Source organism: Pristiophorus japonicus, unplaced genomic scaffold (assembly GCF_044704955.1).
Source record: "Pristiophorus japonicus isolate sPriJap1 unplaced genomic scaffold, sPriJap1.hap1 HAP1_SCAFFOLD_49, whole genome shotgun sequence".
Classification (NCBI taxonomy): Eukaryota; Metazoa; Chordata; class Chondrichthyes; family Pristiophoridae; genus Pristiophorus; species Pristiophorus japonicus.
The window spans coordinates 5,167,970-5,191,373 of NW_027254395.1; the positions used below are offsets into that span (position 1 = coordinate 5,167,970).

The 23,404-nt window shown below is 44.7% G+C and overlaps 20 non-coding genes across 20 annotated transcripts; all 20 read left to right on the forward strand.

Moving 5' to 3' along the window:
- Window positions 1–1,816: 1,816 nt before the first annotated feature.
- Window positions 1,817–1,905, forward strand: trnar-ucg (transfer RNA arginine (anticodon UCG)). The gene is given in 2 exon segments: window positions 1,817–1,853; window positions 1,870–1,905. It is a non-coding gene; the product is annotated as a tRNA-Arg (tRNA).
- A 245-nt stretch (window positions 1,906–2,150) lies between these two features.
- Window positions 2,151–2,232, forward strand: trnas-gcu (transfer RNA serine (anticodon GCU)). The gene has a single exon. It is a non-coding gene; the product is annotated as a tRNA-Ser (tRNA).
- A 1,928-nt stretch (window positions 2,233–4,160) lies between these two features.
- Window positions 4,161–4,249, forward strand: trnar-ucg (transfer RNA arginine (anticodon UCG)). The gene is given in 2 exon segments: window positions 4,161–4,197; window positions 4,214–4,249. It is a non-coding gene; the product is annotated as a tRNA-Arg (tRNA).
- A 245-nt stretch (window positions 4,250–4,494) lies between these two features.
- Window positions 4,495–4,576, forward strand: trnas-gcu (transfer RNA serine (anticodon GCU)). The gene has a single exon. It is a non-coding gene; the product is annotated as a tRNA-Ser (tRNA).
- Window positions 4,577–6,503: 1,927 nt separating this feature from the next.
- On the forward strand, window positions 6,504–6,592 carry trnar-ucg (transfer RNA arginine (anticodon UCG)). The gene is given in 2 exon segments: window positions 6,504–6,540; window positions 6,557–6,592. It is a non-coding gene; the product is annotated as a tRNA-Arg (tRNA).
- A 245-nt stretch (window positions 6,593–6,837) lies between these two features.
- Window positions 6,838–6,919, forward strand: trnas-gcu (transfer RNA serine (anticodon GCU)). The gene has a single exon. It is a non-coding gene; the product is annotated as a tRNA-Ser (tRNA).
- A 1,928-nt stretch (window positions 6,920–8,847) lies between these two features.
- On the forward strand, window positions 8,848–8,936 carry trnar-ucg (transfer RNA arginine (anticodon UCG)). Its single transcript is given in 2 exon segments — window positions 8,848–8,884; window positions 8,901–8,936. It is a non-coding gene; the product is annotated as a tRNA-Arg (tRNA).
- A 245-nt stretch (window positions 8,937–9,181) lies between these two features.
- Window positions 9,182–9,263, forward strand: trnas-gcu (transfer RNA serine (anticodon GCU)). The gene has a single exon. It is a non-coding gene; the product is annotated as a tRNA-Ser (tRNA).
- Window positions 9,264–11,191: 1,928 nt separating this feature from the next.
- trnar-ucg (transfer RNA arginine (anticodon UCG)) lies at window positions 11,192–11,280 on the forward strand. Its single transcript is given in 2 exon segments — window positions 11,192–11,228; window positions 11,245–11,280. It is a non-coding gene; the product is annotated as a tRNA-Arg (tRNA).
- A 245-nt stretch (window positions 11,281–11,525) lies between these two features.
- Window positions 11,526–11,607, forward strand: trnas-gcu (transfer RNA serine (anticodon GCU)). The gene has a single exon. It is a non-coding gene; the product is annotated as a tRNA-Ser (tRNA).
- Window positions 11,608–13,535: 1,928 nt separating this feature from the next.
- Window positions 13,536–13,624, forward strand: trnar-ucg (transfer RNA arginine (anticodon UCG)). Its single transcript is given in 2 exon segments — window positions 13,536–13,572; window positions 13,589–13,624. It is a non-coding gene; the product is annotated as a tRNA-Arg (tRNA).
- A 245-nt stretch (window positions 13,625–13,869) lies between these two features.
- Window positions 13,870–13,951, forward strand: trnas-gcu (transfer RNA serine (anticodon GCU)). The gene has a single exon. It is a non-coding gene; the product is annotated as a tRNA-Ser (tRNA).
- Window positions 13,952–15,879: 1,928 nt separating this feature from the next.
- trnar-ucg (transfer RNA arginine (anticodon UCG)) lies at window positions 15,880–15,968 on the forward strand. The gene is given in 2 exon segments: window positions 15,880–15,916; window positions 15,933–15,968. It is a non-coding gene; the product is annotated as a tRNA-Arg (tRNA).
- A 245-nt stretch (window positions 15,969–16,213) lies between these two features.
- trnas-gcu (transfer RNA serine (anticodon GCU)) lies at window positions 16,214–16,295 on the forward strand. Its single transcript has one exon. It is a non-coding gene; the product is annotated as a tRNA-Ser (tRNA).
- A 1,928-nt stretch (window positions 16,296–18,223) lies between these two features.
- On the forward strand, window positions 18,224–18,312 carry trnar-ucg (transfer RNA arginine (anticodon UCG)). Its single transcript is given in 2 exon segments — window positions 18,224–18,260; window positions 18,277–18,312. It is a non-coding gene; the product is annotated as a tRNA-Arg (tRNA).
- Window positions 18,313–18,557: 245 nt separating this feature from the next.
- Window positions 18,558–18,639, forward strand: trnas-gcu (transfer RNA serine (anticodon GCU)). Its single transcript has one exon. It is a non-coding gene; the product is annotated as a tRNA-Ser (tRNA).
- A 1,928-nt stretch (window positions 18,640–20,567) lies between these two features.
- On the forward strand, window positions 20,568–20,656 carry trnar-ucg (transfer RNA arginine (anticodon UCG)). Its single transcript is given in 2 exon segments — window positions 20,568–20,604; window positions 20,621–20,656. It is a non-coding gene; the product is annotated as a tRNA-Arg (tRNA).
- Window positions 20,657–20,901: 245 nt separating this feature from the next.
- On the forward strand, window positions 20,902–20,983 carry trnas-gcu (transfer RNA serine (anticodon GCU)). Its single transcript has one exon. It is a non-coding gene; the product is annotated as a tRNA-Ser (tRNA).
- A 1,928-nt stretch (window positions 20,984–22,911) lies between these two features.
- On the forward strand, window positions 22,912–23,000 carry trnar-ucg (transfer RNA arginine (anticodon UCG)). The gene is given in 2 exon segments: window positions 22,912–22,948; window positions 22,965–23,000. It is a non-coding gene; the product is annotated as a tRNA-Arg (tRNA).
- Window positions 23,001–23,245: 245 nt separating this feature from the next.
- On the forward strand, window positions 23,246–23,327 carry trnas-gcu (transfer RNA serine (anticodon GCU)). Its single transcript has one exon. It is a non-coding gene; the product is annotated as a tRNA-Ser (tRNA).
- Window positions 23,328–23,404: the final 77 nt, after the last annotated feature.

Here is a 23,404-nt window from a genome sequence, read left to right on the forward strand (position 1 = left end):
AATATATTCGTCAAAAGGAGAACAGTTGCAGTACAATGGCGAGGGGCACTAATTCGATAGGTATCTGAGAGACAGCACATGCACGATGGGCCATAATATCATTTCTCACCACCGTCAGAATCTGAGAGCTGCGCTTTTCACTGTCGGCGGCTCGTTGGTCCACGGTTATGATTCTCCCTTCGGAATGATCACATTTGAAATGCGAGAGTCACGGGCCAAATCCCGGACGAGCCCCGCCATGTTTTACTCAAATTTCTGCTTCTAACAGCCGCTCGACATGTGAGAAAACAGACGTATTTCACGTTAAAACGTGTGATTTTACGCCGATGTTCCCTTAGCATCCAAATCCCAGAGCAAAATGAAACCCGCCAAACTGAGTAAAGTTAAAATATCTCAGAGGTACTCGGCTCTGTGACTCGTTGGATAACCGAAAGCCTTGTTTGGTTCCGGCCGATACTTGATCAGTATATCTTCCTGTCTGTACGCATAAGTTCACCTCAATTGGGATAAGCATACATTCAGCGTCAATCTCCACCTCTGCCCTGAATATGAGTGCGTCCTGGTTCTCTAGAGCTGAAAAGATGAGAGAAGCTGCTTTTTGAATTCGTCCCTTGGCTGCCGAATTCAAAGCATACAGGAAATCAATCCGGGCTGGCAAAGCTGCCTGGTCTGATTAAAAGGCGGTGATACCCTATATTGTAAGCATGTTCTCGTCTTCTGGCCTCAACATTAGGTTCAACGTATCGGATGATAAGCACCGCTCCTATTGTCTGTTAATGGTTCTGCTATTCCCACTAACACCTCCTCTGGACCATCCTTTGTTACGTTATTGCCCGATTACCACCCACTTTGCCTTTCTCCATTGTGCCATGTATTATTTAATCACTCCTTCGTTCCGCTGCATCACAAACGTTCCCATTTGACATTTCTCGCTGCGTATTTTTTCCAGGCGCTATTTTTGTTGAAAACATCTGTAATCTTTAACTTTTTCCTGAAATATCGGAATTATTATCCGACAGAACGTGAAACCGGATTCTTCCTCCACAAAATCTGCACGACCTGCCGAGTTTTACATATTTATCTGTTTTTATTCATTCTATTTCCGTGTCCCTTTTAAGGGGATTTGCTGTCTGTCCAAGATCATTCTCTGTCTCTGTAAAATGGTGTGCTATCAGACCCTCATCATTCTGTGTCTGTTTCAAAGGGATGTGCTGTCCGTCCCGGATTTCCAATTTGAAATTTCAAAACCTGCCTTTGGAGGTTAAGGAATAGTAGTTTGTTTGTGTGTTTCAGACCGGGCTGGTTTTACGTCCTTCCCTCCCTCCTTGTCTATCACCTGTGGCTTCAATAACAGTCTCTGCGCCGCGTAGTCCTGAGCCCCACTGCACAATTGCCTTCAGGGATGATCGAAATCTCATTTTATTCTTTTAAAAGGGAACTGCTGTCAGTCAAGGGTCATTCTGCATCTGGGTAAAAGGGATGTCCTTGCAATCCCGGATCATTCTGTGTCTGTTTAAATGGGCTGGTTGTCAGTTCCGGTTCATAATCTTTCCCTTTAAAACGGATTTTCTCATAAACCCGGGTCATCCTGTATTGTTTGAGAAGGAGTATGATTTCAGCTGCAATGACCGAATTGTTAAACTATAGTGTTCCAATTTACATTGGGGTTGCCTGCGCCGGTGCGCACCCAGATCGCAGTGCATCTGTTCATTCACTCGAAATATGCTCATCTTTTCCTAAATCCACTCCTTGATATTGCAGTTGCCCCGAATTTGATCGCAATATCTACAACAACACAATGAATGTTGCTGGCAGCGGCCGCGTGGCCTAATGGATAAGGCATCTGACTTCGATGACAACCGCAAAGTTATCAGAAGATTGCAGGTTCGAGTCCTGCCGCGGTCAACTTAGCTCGGTACGAGACATTTTATATTCTTTGTTGTGATTCTGCCGAGAAACCAACCATCTCTTCCAGTCACTCACCTGAAGTGAAGGAAGGCTGTTTGCTCAAAGAATCTCATGACAAGTTTTCATCATTGTCGATCTGCATGCACGGGCAGAGCAAGCTGTGAAGTGGACTTTCTTGCACATTATTTCTGTTTGGATACAAAAAGCAGGAGATTGAATGGCTGACGATATCTTACAGCAGAGACGAGGTGGCCGAGAGGTTAAGGCGATGGACTGCTAATCCATTGTGCGCTGCACGCATGGGTTCGAATCCCATTCTCGTCGTCGTTGGCTTGCAGCTTAACTACTTTTTGACATTCACATTTCATCTCATCTCCAAATTCCCCTTTTACTTACAGGGTTGCTGTACTTTCCTCATGTCATGTCTCAAATTAATAATATATTCGTCAAAAGGAGAACAGTTGCAGTACAATGGCGAGGGGCACTAATTCGATAGGTATCTGAGAGACAGCACATGCACGATGGGCCATAATATCATTTCTCACCACCGTCAGAATCTGAGAGCTGCGCTTTTCACTGTCGGCGGCTCGTTGGTCCACGGTTATGATTCTCCCTTCGGAATGATCACATTTGAAATGCGAGAGTCACGGGCCAAATCCCGGACGAGCCCCGCCATGTTTTACTCAAATTTCTGCTTCTAACAGCCGCTCGACATGTGAGAAAACAGACGTATTTCACGTTAAAACGTGTGATTTTACGCCGATGTTCCCTTAGCATCCAAATCCCAGAGCAAAATGAAACCCGCCAAACTGAGTAAAGTTAAAATATCTCAGAGGTACTCGGCTCTGTGACTCGTTGGATAACCGAAAGCCTTGTTTGGTTCCGGCCGATACTTGATCAGTATATCTTCCTGTCTGTACGCATAAGTTCACCTCAATTGGGATAAGCATACATTCAGCGTCAATCTCCACCTCTGCCCTGAATATGAGTGCGTCCTGGTTCTCTAGAGCTGAAAAGATGAGAGAAGCTGCTTTTTGAATTCGTCCCTTGGCTGCCGAATTCAAAGCATACAGGAAATCAATCCGGGCTGGCAAAGCTGCCTGGTCTGATTAAAAGGCGGTGATACCCTATATTGTAAGCATGTTCTCGTCTTCTGGCCTCAACATTAGGTTCAACGTATCGGATGATAAGCACCGCTCCTATTGTCTGTTAATGGTTCTGCTATTCCCACTAACACCTCCTCTGGACCATCCTTTGTTACGTTATTGCCCGATTACCACCCACTTTGCCTTTCTCCATTGTGCCATGTATTATTTAATCACTCCTTCGTTCCGCTGCATCACAAACGTTCCCATTTGACATTTCTCGCTGCGTATTTTTTCCAGGCGCTATTTTTGTTGAAAACATCTGTAATCTTTAACTTTTTCCTGAAATATCGGAATTATTATCCGACAGAACGTGAAACCGGATTCTTCCTCCACAAAATCTGCACGACCTGCCGAGTTTTACATATTTATCTGTTTTTATTCATTCTATTTCCGTGTCCCTTTTAAGGGGATTTGCTGTCTGTCCAAGATCATTCTCTGTCTCTGTAAAATGGTGTGCTATCAGACCCTCATCATTCTGTGTCTGTTTCAAAGGGATGTGCTGTCCGTCCCGGATTTCCAATTTGAAATTTCAAAACCTGCCTTTGGAGGTTAAGGAATAGTAGTTTGTTTGTGTGTTTCAGACCGGGCTGGTTTTACGTCCTTCCCTCCCTCCTTGTCTATCACCTGTGGCTTCAATAACAGTCTCTGCGCCGCGTAGTCCTGAGCCCCACTGCACAATTGCCTTCAGGGATGATCGAAATCTCACTTTATTCTTTTAAAAGGGAACTGCTGTCAGTCAAGGGTCATTCTGCATCTGGGTAAAAGGGATGTCCTTGCAATCCCGGATCATTCTGTGTCTGTTTAAATGGGCTGGTTGTCAGTTCCGGTTCATAATCTTTCCCTTTAAAACGGATTTTCTCATAAACCCGGGTCATCCTGTATTGTTTGAGAAGGAGTATGATTTCAGCTGCAATGACCGAATTGTTAAACTATAGTGTTCCAATTTACATTGGGGTTGCCTGCGCCGGTGCGCACCCAGATCGCAGTGCATCTGTTCATTCACTCGAAATATGCTCATCTTTTCCTAAATCCACTCCTTGATATTGCAGTTGCCCCGAATTTGATCGCAATATCTACAACAACACAATGAATGTTGCTGGCAGCGGCCGCGTGGCCTAATGGATAAGGCATCTGACTTCGATGACAACCGCAAAGTTATCAGAAGATTGCAGGTTCGAGTCCTGCCGCGGTCAACTTAGCTCGCTACGAGACATTTTATATTCTTTGTTGTGATTCTGCCGAGAAACCAACCATCTCTTCCAGTCACTCACCTGAAGTGAAGGAAGGCTGTTTGCTCAAAGAATCTCATGACAAGTTTTCATCATTGTCGATCTGCATGCACGGGCAGAGCAAGCTGTGAAGTGGACTTTCTTGCACATTATTTCTGTTTGGATACAAAAAGCAGGAGATTGAATGGCTGACGATATCTTATAGCAGAGACGAGGTGGCCGAGAGGTTAAGGCGATGGACTGCTAATCCATTGTGCGCTGCACGCATGGGTTCGAATCCCATTCTCGTCGTCGTTGGCTTGCAGCTTAACTACTTTTTGACATTCACATTTCATCTCATCTCCAAATTCCCCTTTTACTTACAGGGTTGCTGTACTTTCCTCATGTCATGTCTCAAATTAATAATATATTCGTCAAAAGGAGAACAGTTGCAGTACAATGGCGAGGGGCACTAATTCGATAGGTATCTGAGAGACAGCACATGCACGATGGGCCATAATATCATTTCTCACCACCGTCAGAATCTGAGAGCTGCGCTTTTCACTGTCGGCGGCTCGTTGGTCCACGGTTATGATTCTCCCTTCGGAATGATCACATTTGAAAAGCGAGAGTCACGGGCCAAATCCCGGACGAGCCCCGCCATGTTTTACTCAAATTTCTGCTTCTAACAGCCGCTCGACATGTGAGAAAACAGACGTATTTCACGTTAAAACGTGTGATTTTACGCCGATGTTCCCTTAGCATCCAAATCCCAGAGCAAAATGAAACCCGCCAAACTGAGTAAAGTTAAAATATCTCAGAGGTACTCGGCTCTGTGACTCGTTGGATAACCGAAAGCCTTGTTTGGTTCCGGCCGATACTTGATCAGTATATCTTCCTGTCTGTACGCATAAGTTCACCTCAATTGGGTAAAGCATACATTCAGCGTCAAACTCCACCTCTGCCCTGAATATGAGTGCGTCCTGGTTCTCTAGAGCTGAAAAGATGAGAGAAGCTGCTTTTTGAATTCGGCCCTTGGCTGCCGAATCAAAGCATACAGGAAATCAATCCGGGCTGGCAAAGCTGCCTGGTCTGATTAAAAGGCGGTGATACCCTATATTGTAAGCATGTTCTCGTCTTCTGGCCTCAACATTAGGTTCAACGTATCGGATGATAAGCACCGCTCCTATTGTCTGTTAATGGTTCTGCTATTCCCACTAACACCTCCTCTGGACCATCCTTTGTTACGTTATTGCCCGATTACCACCCACTTTGCCTTTCTCCATTGTGCCATGTATTATTTAATCACTCCTTCGTTCCGCTGCATCACAAACGTTCCCATTTGACATTTCTCGCTGCATATTTTTTCCAGGCGCTATTTTTGTTGAAAACATCTGTAATCTTTAACTTTTTCCTGAAATATCGGAATTATTATCCGACAGTACGTGAAACTTGATTCTTCCTCCACAAAATCTGCACGACCTGCCGAGTTTTACATATTTATCTGTTTTTATTCATTCTATTTCCGTGTCCCTTTTAAGGGGATTTGCTGTCTGTCCAAGATCATTCTCTGTCTCTGTAAAATGGTGTGCTATCAGACCCTCTTCATTCTGTGTCTGTTTCAAAGGGATGTGCTGTCCGTCCCGGATTTCCAATTTGAAATTTCAAAACCTGCCTTTGGAGGTTAAGGAATAGTAGTTTGTTTGTGTGTTTCAGACCGGGCTGGTTTTACGTCCTTCCCTCACTCCTTGTCTATCACCTGTGGCTTCAATAACAGTCTCTGCGCCGCGTAGTCCTGAGCCCCACTGCACAATTGCCTTCAGGGATGATCGAAATCTCACTTTATTCTTTTAAAAGGGAACTGCTGTCAGTCAATGGTCATTCTGCATCTGGGTAAAAGGGATGTCCTTGCAATCCCGGATCATTCTGTGTCTGTTTAAATGGGCTGGTTGTCAGTTCCGGTTCATAATCTTTCCCTTTAAAACGGATTTTCTCATAAACCCGGGTCATCCTGTATTGTTTGAGAAGGAGTATGAATTCAGCTGCAATGACCGAATTGTTAAACTATAGTGTTCCAATTTACATTGGGGTTGCCTGCGCCGGTGCGCACCCAGATCGCAGTGCATCTGTTCATTCACTCGAAATATGCTCATCTTTTCCTAAATCCACTCCTTGATATTGCAGTTGCCCCGAATTTGATCGCAATATCTACAACAACACAATGAATGTTGCTGGCAGCGGCCGCGTGGCCTAATGGATAAGGCATCTGACTTCGATGACAACCGCAAAGTTATCAGAAGATTGCAGGTTCGAGTCCTGCCGCGGTCAACTTAGCTCGCTACGAGACATTTTATATTCTTTGTTGTGATTCTGCCGAGAAACCAACCATCTCTTCCAGTCACTCACCTGAAGTGAAGGAAGGCTGTTTGCTCAAAGAATCTCATGACAAGTTTTCATCATTGTCGATCTGCATGCACGGGCAGAGCAAGCTGTGAAGTGGACTTTCTTGCACATTATTTCTGTTTGGATACAAAAAGCAGGAGATTGAATGGCTGACGATATCTTATAGCAGAGACGAGGTGGCCGAGAGGTTAAGGCGATGGACTGCTAATCCATTGTGCGCTGCACGCATGGGTTCGAATCCCATTCTCGTCGTCGTTGGCTTGCAGCTTAACTACTTTTTGACATTCACATTTCATCTCATCTCCAAATTCCCCTTTTACTTACAGGGTTGCTGTACTTTCCTCATGTCATGTCTCAAATTAATAATATATTCGTCAAAAGGAGAACAGTTGCAGTACAATGGCGAGGGGCACTAATTCGATAGGTATCTGAGAGACAGCACATGCACGATGGGCCATAATATCATTTCTCACCACCGTCAGAATCTGAGAGCTGCGCTTTTCACTGTCGGCGGCTCGTTGGTCCACGGTTATGATTCTCCCTTCGGAATGATCACATTTGAAATGCGAGAGTCACGGGCCAAATCCCGGACGAGCCCCGCCATGTTTTACTCAAATTTCTGCTTCTAACAGCCGCTCGACATGTGAGAAAACAGACGTATTTCACGTTAAAACGTGTGATTTTACGCCGATGTTCCCTTAGCATCCAAATCCCAGAGCAAAATGAAACCCGCCAAACTGAGTAAAGTTAAAATATCTCAGAGGTACTCGGCTCTGTGACTCGTTGGATAACCGAAAGCCTTGTTTGGTTCCGGCCGATACTTGATCAGTATATCTTCCTGTCTGTACGCATAAGTTCACCTCAATTGGGATAAGCATACATTCAGCGTCAATCTCCACCTCTGCCCTGAATATGAGTGCGTCCTGGTTCTCTAGAGCTGAAAAGATGAGAGAAGCTGCTTTTTGAATTCGTCCCTTGGCTGCCGAATTCAAAGCATACAGGAAATCAATCCGGGCTGGCAAAGCTGCCTGGTCTGATTAAAAGGCGGTGATACCCTATATTGTAAGCATGTTCCCGTCGTCTGGCCTCAACATTAGGTTCAACGTATCGGATGATAAGCACCGCTCCTATTTTCTGTTAATGGTTCTGCTATTCCCACTAACACTTCCTCTGGACCATCCTTTGTTACGTTATTGCCCGATTACCACCCACTTTGCCTTTCTCCATTGTGCCATGTATTATTTAATCACTCCTTCGTTCCGCTGCATCACAAACGTTCCCATTTGACATTTCTCGCTGCGTATTTTTTCCAGTCGCTATTTTTGTTGAAAACATCTGTAATCTTTAACTTTTTCCTGAAATATCGGAATTATTATCCGACAGAACGTGAAACCGGATTCTTCCTCCACAAAATCTGCACGACCTGCCGAGTTTTACATATTTATCTGTTTTTATTCATTCTATTTCCGTGTCCCTTTTAAGGGGATTTGCTGTCTGTCCAAGATCATTCTCTGTCTCTGTAAAATGGTGTGCTATCAGACCCTCATCATTCTGTGTCTGTTTCAAAGGGATGTGCTGTCTGTCCCGGATTTCCAATTTGAAATTTCAAAACCTGCCTTTGGAGGTTAAGGAATATTAGTTTGTTTGAGTGTTTCAGACTGGGCTGGTTTTACGTCCTTCCCTCCCTCCTTGTCTATCACCTGTGGCTTCAATAACAGTCTCTGCGCCGCGTAGTCCTGAGCCCCACTGCACAATTGCCTTCAGGGATGATCGAAATCTCACTTTATTCTTTTAAAAGGGAACTGCTGTCAGTCAAGGGTCATTCTGCATCTGGGTAAAAGGGATGTCCTTGCAATCCCGGATCATTCTGTGTCTGTTTAAATGGGCTGGTTGTCAGTTCCGGTTCATAATCTTTCCCTTTAAAACGGATTTTCTCATAAACCCGGGTCATCCTGTATTGTTTGAGAAGGAGTATGATTTCAGCTGCAATGACCGAATTGTTAAACTATAGTGTTCCAATTTACATTGCGGTTGCCTGCGCCATTGCGCACCCAGATCGCAGTGCATCTGTTCATTCACTCGAAATATGCTCATCTTTTCCTGAATCCACTGCTTGATATTGCAGTTGCCCCGAATTTGCTCGCAATATATACAACAACACAATGAATGCTGCTGGCAGCGGCCGCGTGGCCTAATGGATAAGGCGTCTGACTTCGATGACAAGCGCAAAGTTATCAGAAGATTGCAGGTTCGAGTCCTGCCGCGGTCAACTTAGCTCGCTACGAGACATTTTATATTCTTTGTTGTGATTCTGCCGAGAAACCAACCATCTCTTCCAGTCACTCACCTGAAGTGAAGGAAGGCTGTTTGCTCAAAGAATCTCATGGCAAGTTTTCATCATTGTCGATCTGCATGCACGGGCAGAGCAAGCTGTGAAGTGGACTTTCTTGCACATTATTTCTGTTTGGATACAAAAAGCAGGAGATTGAATGGCTGACGATATCTTATAGCAGAGACGAGGTGGCCGAGAGGTTAAGGCGATGGACTGCTAATCCATTGTGCTCTGCACGCATGGGTTCGAATCCCATTCTCGTCGTCGTTGGATTGCAGCTTAACTACTTTTTGACATTCACATTTCATCTCATCTCCAAAGTCCCCTTTTACTTACAGGGTTGCTGTACTTTCCTCATGTCATGTCTCAAATTAATAATATATTCGTCAAAAGGAGAACAGTTGCAGTACAATGGCGAGGGGCACTAATTCGATAGGTATCTGAGAGACAGCACATGCACGATGGGCCATAATATCATTTCTCACCACCGTCAGAATCTGAGAGCTGCGCTTTTCACTGTCGGCGGCTCGTTGGTCCACGGTTATGATTCTCCCTTCGGAATGATCACATTTGAAATGCGAGAGTCACGGACCAAATCCCGGACGAGCCCCGCCATGTTTTACTCAAATTTCTGCTTCTAACAGCCGCTCGACATGTGAGAAAACAGACGTATTTCACGTTAAAACGTGTGATTTTACGCCGATGTTCCCTTAGCATCCAAATCCCAGAGCAAAATGAAACCCGCCAAACTGAGTAAAGTTAAAATATCTCAGAGGTACTCGGCTCTGTGACTCGTTGGATAACCGAAAGCCTTGTTTGGTTCCGGCCGATACTTGATCAGTATATCTTCCTGTCTGTACGCATAAGTTCACCTCAATTGGGATAAGCATACATTCAGCGTCAATCTCCACCTCTGCCCTGAATATGAGAGCGTCCTGGTTCTCTAGAGCTGAAAAGATGAGAGAAGCTGCTTTTTGAATTCGTCCCTTGGCTGCCGATTTCAAAGCATACAGGAAATCAATCCGGGCTGGCAAAGCTGCCTGGTCTGATTAAAAGGCGGTGATACCCTATATTGTAAGCATGTTCTCGTCGTCTGGCCTCAACATTAGGTTCAACGTATCGGATGATAAGCACCGCTCCTATTGTCTGTTAATGGTTCTGCTATTCCCACTAACACTTCCTCTGGACCATCCTTTGTTACGTTATTGCCCGATTACCACCCACTTTGCCTTTCTCCATTGTGCCATGTATTATTTAATCACTCCTTCGTTCCGCTGCATCACAAACGTTCCCATTTGACATTTCTCGCTGCGTATTTTTTCCAGGCGCTATTTTTGTTGAAAACATCTGTAATCTTTAAATTTTTCCTGAAATATCGGAATTATTATCCGACAGAACGTGAAACCGGATTCTTCCTCCACAAAATCTGCACGACCTGCCGAGTTTTACATATTTATCTGTTTTTATTCATTCTATTTCCGTGTCCCTTTTAAGGGGATTTGCTGTCTGTCCAAGATCATTCTCTGTCTCTGTAAAATGGTGTGCTATCAGACCCTCATCATTCTGTGTCTGTTTCAAAGGGATGTGCTGTCCGTCCCGGATTTCCAATTTGAAATTTCAAAACCTGCCTTTGGAGGTTAAGGAATAGTAGTTTGTTTGTGTGTTTCAGACCGGGCTGGTTTTACGTCCTTCCCTCCATCCTTGTCTATCACCTGTGGCTTCAATAACAGTCTCTGCGCCGCGTGGTCCTGAGCCCCATTGCACAATTGCCTTCAGGGATGATCGAAATCTCATTTTATTCTTTTAAAAGGGAACTGCTGTCAGTCAAGGGTCATTCTGCATCTGGGTAAAAGGGATGTCCTTGCAATCCCGGATCATTCTGTGTCTGTTTAAATGGGCTGGTTGTCAGTTCCGGTTCATAATCTTTCCCTTTAAAACTGATTTTCTCATAAACCCGGGTCATCCTGTATTGTTTGAGAAGGAGTATGATTTCAGCTGCAATGACCGAATTGTTAAACTATAGTGTTCCAATTTACATTGGGGTTGCCTGCGCCGGTGCGCACCCAGATCGCAGTGCATCTGTTCATTCACTCGAAATATGCTCATCTTTTCCTGAATCCACTGCTTGATATTGCAGTTGCCCCGAATTTGCTCGCAATATATACAACAACACAATGAATGCTGCTGGCAGCGGCCGCGTGGCCTAATGGATAAGGCGTCTGACTTCGATGACAACCGCAAAGTTATCAGAAGATTGCAGGTTCGAGTCCTGCCGCAGTCAACTTAGCTCGGTACGAGACATTTTATATTCTTTGTTGTGATTCTGCCGAGAAGCCAACCATCTCTTCCAGTCACTGACCTGAAGTGAAGGAAGGCTGTTTGCTCAAAGAATCTCATGGCAAGTTTTCATCATTGTCGATCTGCATGCACGGGCAGAGCAAGCTGTGAAGTGGACTTTCTTGCACATTATTTCTGTTTGGATACAAAAAGCAGGAGATTGAATGGCTGACGATATCTTATAGCAGAGACGAGGTGGCCGAGAGGTTAAGGCGATGGACTGCTAATCCATTGTGCTCTGCACGCATGGGTTCGAATCCCATTCTCGTCGTCGTTGGATTGCAGCTTAACTACTTTTTGACATTCACATTTCATCTCATCTCCAAAGTCCCCTTTTACTTACAGGGTTGCTGTACTTTCCTCATGTCATGTCTCAAATTAATAATATATTCGTCAAAAGGAGAACAGTTGCAGTACAATGGCGAGGGGCACTAATTCGATAGGTATCTGAGAGACAGCACATGCACGATGGGCCATAATATCATTTCTCACCACCGCCAGAATCTGAGAGCTGCGCTTTTCACTGTCGGCGGCTCGTTGGTCCACGGTTATGATTCTCCCTTCGGAATGATCACATTTGAAATGCGAGAGTCACGGGCCAAATCCCGGACGAGCCCCGCCATGTTTTACTCAAATTTCTGCTTCTAACAGCCGCTCGACATGTGAGAAAACAGACGTATTTCACGTTAAAACGTGTGATTTTACGCCGATGTTCCCTTAGCATCCAAATCCCAGAGCAAAATGAAACCCGCCAAACTGAGTAAAGTTAAAATATCTCAGAGGTACTCGGCTCTGTGACTCGTTGGATAACCGAAAGCCTTGTTTGGTTCCGGCCGATACTTGATCAGTATATCTTCCTGTCTGTACGCATAAGTTCACCTCAATTGGGATAAGCATACATTCAGCGTCAATCTCCACCTCTGCCCTGAATATGAGAGCGTCCTGGTTCTCTAGAGCTGAAAAGATGAGAGAAGCTGCTTTTTGAATTCGTCCCTTGGCTGCCGATTTCAAAGCATACAGGAAATCAATCCGGGCTGGCAAAGCTGCCTGGTCTGATTAAAAGGCGGTGATACCCTATATTGTAAGCATGTTCTCGTCGTCTGGCCTCAACATTAGGTTCAACGTATCGGATGATAAGCACCGCTCCTATTGTCTGTTAATGGTTCTGCTATTCCCACTAACACTTCCTCTGGACCATCCTTTGTTACGTTATTGCCCGATTACCACCCACTTTGCCTTTCTCCATTGTGCCATGTATTATTTAATCACTCCTTCGTTCCGCTGCATCACAAACGTTCCCATTTGACATTTCTCGCTGCGTATTTTTTCCAGGCGCTATTTTTGTTGAAAACATCTGTAATCTTTAAATTTTTCCTGAAATATCGGAATTATTATCCGACAGAACGTGAAACCGGATTCTTCCTCCACAAAATCTGCACGACCTCCCGAGTTTTACCTATTTATCTGTTTTTATTCATTCTATTTCCGTGTCCCTTTTAAGGGGATTTGCTGTCTGTCCAAGATCATTCTCTGTCTCTGTAAAATGGTGTGCTATCAGACCCTCATCATTCTGTGTCTGTTTCAAAGGGATGTGCTGTCCGTCCCGGATTTCCAATTTGAAATTTCAAAACCTGCCTTTGGAGGTTAAGGAATAGTAGTTTGTTTGTGTGTTTCAGACCGGGCTGGTTTTACGTCCTTCCCTCCATCCTTGTCTATCACCTGTGGCTTCAATAACAGTCTCTGCGCCGCGTGGTCCTGAGCCCCATTGCACAATTGCCTTCAGGGATGATCGAAATCTCATTTTATTCTTTTAAAAGGGAACTGCTGTCAGTCAAGGGTCATTCTGAATCTGGGTAAAAGGGATGTCCTTGCAATCCCGGATCATTCTGTGTCTGTTTAAATGGGCTGGTTGTCAGTTCCGGTTCATAATCTTTCCCTTTAAAACTGATTTTCTCATAAACCCGGGTCATCCTGTATTGTTTGAGAAGGAGTATGATTTCAGCTGCAATGACCGAATTGTTAAACTATAGTGTTCCAATTTACATTGGGGTTGCCTGCGCCGGTGCGCACCCAGATCGCAGTGCATCTGTTCATTCACTCGAAATATGCTCATCTTTTCCTGAATCCACTGCTTGATATTGCAGTTGCCCCGAATTTGCTCGCAATATATACAACAACACAATGAATGCTGCTGGCAGCGGCCGCGTGGCCTAATGGATAAGGCGTCTGACTTCGATGACAACCGCAAAGTTATCAGAAGATTGCAGGTTCGAGTCCTGCCGCGGTCAACTTAGCTCGCTACGAGACATTTTATATTCTTTGTTGTGATTCTGCCGAGAAACCAACCATCTCTTCCAGTCACTCACCTGAAGTGAAGGAAGGCTGTTTGCTCAAAGAATCTCATGGCAAGTTTTCATCATTGTCGATCTGCATGCACGGGCAGAGCAAGCTGTGAAGTGGACTTTCTTGCACATTATTTCTGTTTGGATACAAAAAGCAGGAGATTGAATGGCTGACGATATCTTATAGCAGAGACGAGGTGGCCGAGAGGTTAAGGCGATGGACTGCTAATCCATTGTGCTCTGCACGCATGGGTTCGAATCCCATTCTCGTCGTCGTTGGATTGCAGCTTAACCACTTTTTGACATTCACATTTCATCTCATCTCCAAATTCCCCTTTTACTTACAGGGTTGCTGTACTTTCCTCATGTCATGTCTCAAATTAATAATATATTCGTCAAAAGGAGAACAGTTGCAGTACAATGGCGAGGGGCACTAATTAGATAGGTATCTGAGAGACAGCACATGCACGATGGGCCATAATATCATTTCTCACCACCGTCAGAATCTGAGAGCTGCGCTTTTCACTGTCGGCGGCTCGTTGGTCCACGATTATGATTCTCCCTTCGGAATGATCACATTTGAAATGCGAGAGTCACGGGCCAAATCCCGGACGAGCCCCGCCATGTTTTACTCAAATTTCCGCTTCTAACAGCCGCTCGACATGTGAGAAAACAGACGTATTTCACGTTAAAACGTGTGATTTTACGCCGATGTTCCCTGAGCATCCAAATCCCAGAGCAAAGTGACACCCGCCAAACTGAGTAAAGTTAAAATATCTCAGAGGTACTCGGCTCTGTGACTCGTTGGATAACCGAAAGCCTTGTTTGGTTACGGCCGATACTTGATCAGTATATCTTCCTGTCTGTACGCATAAGTTCACCTCAATTGGGATAAGCATACATTCAGCGTCAATCTCCACCTCTGCCCTGAATATGAGTGCGTCCTGGTTCTCTAGAGCTGAAAAGATGAGAGAAGCTGCTTTTTGAATTCGTCCCTTGGCTGCCGATTTCAAAGCATACAGGAAATCAATCCGGGCTGGCAAAGCTGCCTGGTCTGATTAAAAGGCGGTGATACCCTATATTGTAAGCATGTTCTCGTCTTCTGGCCTCAACATTAGGTTCAACGTATCGGATGATAAGCACCGCTCCTATTGTCTGTTAATGGTTCTGCTATTCCCACTAACACTTCCTCTGGACCATCCTTTGTTACGTTATTGCCCGATTACCACCCACTTTGCCTTTCTCCATTGTGCCATGTATTATTTAATCGCTCCTTCGTTCCGCTGCATCACAAACGTTCCCATTTGACATTTCTCGCTGCGTATTTTTTCCAGGCGCTATTTTTGTTGAAAACATCTGTAATCTTTAACTTTTTCCTGAAATATCGGAATTATTATCCGACAGAACGTGAAACCGGATTCTTCCTCCACAAAATCTGCACGACCTGCCGAGTTTTACGTATTTATCTGTTTTTATTCATTCTATTTCCGTGTCCCTTTTAAGGGGATTTGCTGTCTGTCCAAGATCATTCTCTGTCTCTGTAAAATGGTGTGCTATCAGACCCTCATCATTCTGTGTCTGTTTCAAAGGGATGTGCTGTCCGTCCCGGATTTCCAATTTGAAATTTCAAAACCTGCCTTTGGATGTTAAGGAATAGTAGTTTGTTTGTGTGTTTCAGACCGGGCTGGTTTTACGTCCTTCCCTCCCTCCTTGTCTATCACCTGTGGCTTCAATAACAGTCTCTGCGCCGCGTAGTCCTGAGCCCCACTGCACAATTGCCTTCAGGGATGATCGAAATCTCACTTTATTCTTTTAAAAGGGAACTGCTGTCAGTCAAGGGTCATTCTGCATCTGGGTAAAAGGGATGTCCTTGCAATCCCGGATCATTCTGTGTCTGTTTAAATGGGCTGGTTGTCTGTTCCGGTTCATAATCTTTCCCTTTAAAACGGATTTTCTCATAAACCCGGGTCATCCTGTATTGTTTGAGAAGGAGTATGATTTCAGCTGCAATGACCGAATTGTTAAACTATAGTGTTCCAATTTACATTGGGGTTGCCTGCGCCGGTGCGCACCCAGATCGCAGTGCATCTGTTCATTCACTCGAAATATGCTCATCTTTTCCTAAATCCACTCCTTGATATTGCAGTTGCCCCGAATTTGATCGCAATATATACAACAACACAATGAATGTTGCTGGCAGCGGCCGCGTGGCCTAATGGATAAGGCGTCTGACTTCGATGACAACCGCAAAGTTATCAGAAGATTGCAGGTTCGAGTCCTGCCGCGGTCAACTTAGCTCGGTACGCGACATTTTATATTCTTTGTTGTGATTCTGCCGAGAAACCAACCATCTCTTCCAGTCACTCACCTGAAGTGAAGGAAGGCTGTTTGCTCAAAGAATCTCATGGCAAGTTTTCATCATTGTCGATCTGCATGCACGGGCAGAGCAAGCTGTGAAGTGGACTTTCTTGCACATTATTTCTGTTTGGATACAAAAAGCAGGAGATTGAATGGCTGACGATATCTTATAGCAGAGACGAGGTGGCCGAGAGGTTAAGGCGATGGCCTGCTAATCCATTGTGCTCTGCACGCATGGGTTCGAATCCCATTCTCGTCGTCGTTGGATTGCAGCTTAACCACTTTTTGACATTCACATTTCATCTCATCTCCAAATTCCCCTTTTACTTACAGGGTTGCTGTACTTTCCTCATGTCATGTCTCAAATTAATAATATATTCGTCAAAAGGAGAACAGTTGCAGTACAATGGCGAGGGGCAATAATTAGATAGGTATCTGAGAGACAGCACATGCACGATGGGCCATAATATCATTTCTCACCACCGTCAGAATCTGAGAGCTGCGCTTTTCACTGTCGGCGGCTCGTTGGTCCACGATTATGATTCTCCCTTCGGAATGATCACATTTGAAATGCGAGAGTCACGGGCCAAATCCCGGACGAGCCCCGCCATGTTTTACTCAAATTTCCGCTTCTAACAGCCGCTCGACATGTGAGAAAACAGACGTATTTCACGTTAAAACGTGTGATTTTACGCCGATGTTCCCTGAGCATCCAAATCCCAGAGCAAAGTGAAACCCGCCAAACTGAGTAAAGTTAAAATATCTCAGAGGTACTCGGCTCTGTTACTCGTTGGATAACCGAAAGCCTTGTTTGGTTCCGGCCGATACTTGATCAGTATATCTTCCTGTTTGTACGCATAAGTTCACCTCAGTTGGGATAAGCATACATTCAGCGTCAATCTCCACCTCTGCCCTGAATATGAGTGCGTCCTGGTTCTCTAGAGCTGAAAAGATGAGAGAAGCTGCTTTTTGAATTCGTCCCTTGGCTGCCGAATTCAAAGCATACAGGAAATCAATCCGGGCTGGCAAAGCTGCCTGGTCTGATTAAAAGGCGGTGATACCCTATATTGTAAGCATGTTCTCGTCTTCTGGCCTCAACATTAGGTTCAACGTATCGGATGATAAGCACCGCTCCTATTTTCTGTTAATGGTTCTGCTATTCCCACTAACACTTCCTCTGGACCATCCTTTGTTACGTTATTGCCCGATTACCACCCACTTTGCCTTTCTCCATTGTGCCATGTATTATTTAATCACTCCTTCGTTCCGCTGCATCACAAACGTTCCCATTTGACATTTCTCGCTGCGTATTTTTTCCAGGCGCTATTTTTGTTGAAAACATCTGTAATCTTTAACTTTTTCCTGAAATATCGGAATTATTTTCCGACAGAACGTGAAACCGGATTCTTCCTCCACAAAATCTGCACGACCTGCCGAGTTTTACATATTTATCTGTTTTTATTCATTCTATTTCCGTGTCCCTTTTAAGGGGATTTGCTGTCTGTCCAAGATCATTCTCTGTCTCTGTAAAATGGTGTGCTATCAGACCCTCATCATTCTGTGTCTGTTTCAAAGGGATGTGCTGTCTGTCCCGGATTTCCAATTTGAAATTTCAAAACCTGCCTTTGGAGGTTAAGGAATATTAGTTTGTTTGTGTGTTTCAGACTGGGCTGGTTTTACGTCCCTCCCTCCCTCCTTGTCTATCACCTGTGGCTTCAATAACAGTCTCTGCGCCGCGTAGTCCTGAGCCCCACTGCACAATTGCCTTCAGGGATGATCGAAATCTCACTTTATTCTTTTAAAAGGGAACTGCTGTCAGTCAAGGGTCATTCTGCATCTGGGTAAAAGGGATGTCCTTGCAATCCCGGATCATTCTGTGTCTGTTTAAATGGGCTGGTTGTCAGTTCCGGTTCATAATCTTTCCCTTTAAAACGGATTTTCTCATAAACCCGGGTCATCCTGTATTGTTTGAGAAGGAGTATGATTTCAGCTGCAATGACCGAATTGTTAAACTATAGTGTTCCAATTTACATTGGGGTTGCCTGCGCCATTGCGCACCCAGATCGCAGTGCATCTGTTCATTCACTCGAAATATGCTCATCTTTTCCTAAATCCACTCCTTGATATTGCAGTTGCCCCGAATTTGATCGCAATATCTACAACAACACAATGAATGTTGCTGGCAGCGGCCGCGTGGCATAATGGATAAGGCGTCTGACTTCGATGACAACCGCAAAGTTATCAGAAGATTGCAGGTTCGAGTCCTGCCGCGGTCAACTTAGCTCGCTACTAGACATTTTATATTCTTTGTTGTGATTCTGCCGAGAAACCAACCATTTCTTCCAGTCACTCACCTGAAGTGAAGGAAGGCTGTTTGCTCAAAGAATCTCATGGCAAGTTTTCATCATTGTCGATCTGCATGCACGGGCAGAGCAAGCTGTGAAGTGGACTTTCTTGCACATTATTTCTGTTTGGATACAAAAAGCAGGAGATTGAATGGCTGACGATATCTTATAGCAGAGACGAGGTGGCCGAGAGGTTAAGGCGATGGACTGCTAATCCATTGTGCTCTGCACGCATGGGTTCGAATCCCATTCTCGTCGTCGTTGGATTGCAGCTTAACCACTTTTTGACATTCACATTTCATCTCATCTCCAAATTCCCCTTTTACTTACAGGGTTGCTGTACTTTCCTCATGTCATGTCTCAAATTAATAATATATTCGTCAAAAGGAGAACAGTTGCAGTACAATGGCGAGGGGCACTAATTAGATAGGTATCTGAGAGACAGCACATGCACGATGGGCCATAATATCATTTCTCACCACCGTCAGAATCTGAGAGCTGCGCTTTTCACTGTCGGCGGCTCGTTGGTCCACGATTATGATTCTCCCTTCGGAATGATCACATTTGAAATGCGAGAGCCACGGGCCAAATCCCGGACGAGCCCCGCCATGTTTTACTCAAATTTCCGCTTCTAACAGCCGCTCGACATGTGAGAAAACAGACGTATTTCACGTTAAAACGTGTGATTTTACGCCGATGTTCCCTGAGCATCCAAATCCCAGAGCAAAGTGAAACCCGCCAAACTGAGTAAAGTTAAAATATCTCAGAGGTACTCGGCTCTGTGACTCGTTGGATAACCGAAAGCCTTGTTTGGTTACGGCCGATACTTGATCAGTATATCTTACTGTCTGTACGCATAAGTTCACCTCAATTGGGATAAGCATACATTCAGCGTCAATCTCCACCTCTGCCCTGAATATGAGTGCGTCCTGGTTCTCTAGAGCTGAAAAGATGAGAGAAGCTGCTTTTTGAATTCGTCCCTTGGCTGCCGATTTCAAAGCATACAGGAAATCAATCCGGGCTGGCAAAGCTGCCTGGTCTGATTAAAAGGCGGCGATACCCTATATTGTAAGCATGTTCTCGTCTTCTGGCCTCAACATTAGGTTCAACGTATCGGATGATAAGCACCGCTCCTATTGTCTGTTAATGGTTCTGCTATTCCCACTAACACTTCCTCTGGACCATCCTTTGTTACGTTATTGCCCGATTACCACCCACTTTGCCTTTCTCCATTGTGCCATGTATTATTTAATCACTCCTTCGTTCCGCTGCATCACAAACGTTCCCATTTGACATTTCTCGCTGCGTATTTTTTCCAGGCGCTATTTTTGTTGAAAACATCTGTAATCTTTAACTTTTTCCTGAAATATCGGAATTATTACCCGACAGAACGTGAAACCGGATTCTTCCTCCACAAAATCTGCACGACCTGCCGAGTTTTACGTATTTATCTGTTTTTATTCATTCTATTTCCGTGTCCCTTTTAAGGGGATTTGCTGTCTGTCCAAGATCATTCTCTGTCTCTGTAAAATGGTGTGCTATCAGACCCTCATCATTCTGTGTCTGTTTCAAATGGATGTGCTGTCCGTCCCGGATTTCCAATTTGAAATTTCAAAACCTGCCTTTGGATGTTAAGGAATAGTAGTTTGTTTGTGTGTTTCAGACCGGGCTGGTTTTACGTCCTTCCCTCCCTCCTTGTCTATCACCTGTGGCTTCAATAACAGTCTCTGCGCCGCGTAGTCCTGAGCCCCACTGCACAATTGCCTTCAGGGATGATCGAAATCTCACTTTATTCTTTTAAAAGGGAACTGCTGTCAGTCAAGGGTCATTCTGCATCTGGGTAAAAGGGATGTCCTTGCAATCCCGGATCATTCTGTGTCTGTTTAAATGGGCTGGTTGTCAGTTCCGGTTCATAATCTTTCCCTTTAAAACGGATTTTCTCATAAACCCGGGTCATCCTGTATTGTTTGAGAAGGAGTATGATTTCAGCTGCAATGACCGAATTGTTAAACTATAGTGTTCCAATTTACATTGGGGTTGCCTGCGCCGGTGCGCACCCAGATCGCAGTGCATCTGTTCATTCACTCGAAATATGCTCATCTTTTCCTAAATCCACTCCTTGATATTGCAGTTGCCCCGAATTTGATCGCAATATATACAACAACACAATGAATGTTGCTGGCAGCGGCCGCGTGGCCTAATGGATAAGGCGTCTGACTTCGATGACAACCGCAAAGTTATCAGAAGATTGCAGGTTCGAGTCCTGCCGCGGTCAACTTAGCTCGCGACGAGACATTTTATATTCTTTCTTGTGATTCTGCCGAGAAACCAACCATCTCTTCCAGTCACTCACCTGAAGTGAAGGAAGGCTGTTTGCTCAAAGAATCTCATGGCAAGTTTTCATCATTGTCGATCTGCATGCACGGGCAGAGCAAGCTGTGAAGTGGACTTTCTTGCACATTATTTCTGTTTGGATACAAAAAGCAGGAGATTGAATGGCTGACGATATCTTATAGCAGAGACGAGGTGGCCGAGAGGTTAAGGCGATGGCCTGCTAATCCATTGTGCTCAGCACGCATGGGTTCGAATCCCATTCTCGTCGTCGTTGGATTGCAGCTTAACCACTTTTTGACATTCACATTTCATCTCATCTCCAAATTCCCCTTTTACTTACAGGGTTGCTGTACTTTCCTCATGTCATGTCTCAAATTAATAATATATTCGTCAAAAGGAGAACAGTTGCAGTACAATGGCGAGGGGCACTAATTCGATAGGTATCTGAGAGACAGCACATGCACGATGGGCCATAATATCATTTCTCACCACCGTCAGAATCTGAGAGCTGCGCTTTTCACTGTCGGCGGCTCGTTGGTCCACGGTTATGATTCTCCCTTCGGAATGATCACATTTGAAATGCGAGAGTCACGGGCCAAATCCCGGACGAGCCCCGCCATGTTTTACTCAAATTTCTGCTTCTAACAGCCGCTCGACATGTGAGAAAACAGACGTATTTCACGTTAAAACGTGTGATTTTACGCCGATGTTCCCTTAGCATCCAAATCCCAGAGCAAAATGAAACCCGCCAAACTGAGTAAAGTTAAAATATCTCAGAGGTACTCGGCTCTGTGACTCGTTGGATAACCGAAAGCCTTGTTTGGTTCCGGCCGATACTTGATCAGTATATCTTCCTGTCTGTACGCATAAGTTCACCTCAATTGGGATAAGCATACATTCAGCGTCAATCTCCACCTCTGCCCTGAATATGAGTGCGTCCTGGTTCTCTAGAGCTGAAAAGATGAGAGAAGCTGCTTTTTGAATTCGTCCCTTGGCTGCCGAATTCAAAGCATACAGGAAATCAATCCGGGCAGGCAAAGCTGCCTGGTCTGATTAAAAGGCGGTGATACCCTATATTGTAAGCATGTTCTCGTCTTCTGGCCTCAACATTAGGTTCAACGTATCAGATGATAAGCACCGCTCCTATTGTCTGGTAATGGTTCTGCTGTTCCCACTAACACTTCCTCTGGACCATCCTTTGTTACGTTATTGCCCGATTACCACCCACTTTGCCTTTCTCCATTGTGCCATGTATTATTTCATCACTCCTTCGTTCCGCTGCATCACAAACGTTCCCATTTGACATTTCTCGCTGCGTATTTTTTCCAGGCGCTATTTTTGTTGAAAACATCTGTAATCTTTAAATTTTTCCTGAAATATCGGAATTATTATCCGACAGAACGTGAAACCGGATTCTTCCTCCACAAAATCTGCACGACCTGCCGAGTTTTACATATTTATCTGTTTTTATTCATTCTATTTCCGTGTCCCTTTTAAGGGGATTTGCTGTCTGTCCAAGATCATTCTCTGTCTCTGTAAAATGGTGTGCTATCAGACCCTCATCATTCTGTGTCTGTTTCAAAGGGATGTGCTGTCCGTCCCGGATTTCCAATTTGAAATTTCAAAACCTGCCTTTGGATGTTAAGGAATAGTAGTTTGTTTGTGTGTTTCAGACCGGGCTGGTTTTACGTCCTTCCCTCCCTCCTTGTCTATCACCTGTGGGTTCAATAACAGTCTCTGCGCCGCGTAGTCCTGAGCCCCACTGCACAATTGCCTTCAGGGATGATCGAAATCTCACTTTATTCTTTTAAAAGGGAACTGCTGTCAGTCAAGGGTCATTCTGCATCTGGGTAAAAGGGATGTCCTTGCAATCCCGGATCATTCTGTGTCTGTTTAAATGGGCTGGTTGTCAGTTCCGGTTCATAATCTTTCCCTTTAAAACGGATTTTCTCATAAACCCGGGTCATCCTGTATTGTTTGAGAAGGAGTATGATTTCAGCTGCAATGACCGAATTGTTAAACTATAGTGTTCCAATTTACATTGGGGTTGCCTGCGCCGGTGCGCACCCAGATCGCAGTGCATCTGTTCATTCACTCGAAATATGCTCATCTTTTCCTAAATCCACTCCTTGATATTGCAGTTGCCCCGAATTTGATCGCAATATATACAACAACACAATGAATGCTGCTGGCAGCGGCCGCGTGGCCTAATGGATAAGGCGTCTGACTTCGATGACAACCGCAAAGTTATCAGAAAATTGCAGGTTCGAGTCCTGCCGCGGTCAACTTAGCTCGGTACGAGACATTTTATATTCTTTGTTGTGATTCTGCCGAGAAACCAACCATCTCTTCCAGTCACTCACCTGAAGTGAAGGAAGGCTGTTTGCTCAAAGAATCTCATGGCAAGTTTTCATCATTGTCGATCTGCATGCACGGGCAGAGCAAGCTGTGAAGTGGACTTTCTTGCACATTATTTCTGTTTGGATACAAAAAGCAGGAGATTGAATGGCTGACGATATCTTATAGCAGAGACGAGGTGGCCGAGAGGTTAAGGCGATGGCCTGCTAATCCATTGTGCTCTGAACGCATGGGTTCGAATCCCATTCTCGTCGTCGTTGGATTGCAGCTTAACCACTTTTTGACATTCACATTTCATCTCATCTCCAAATTCCCCTTTTACTTACAGGGT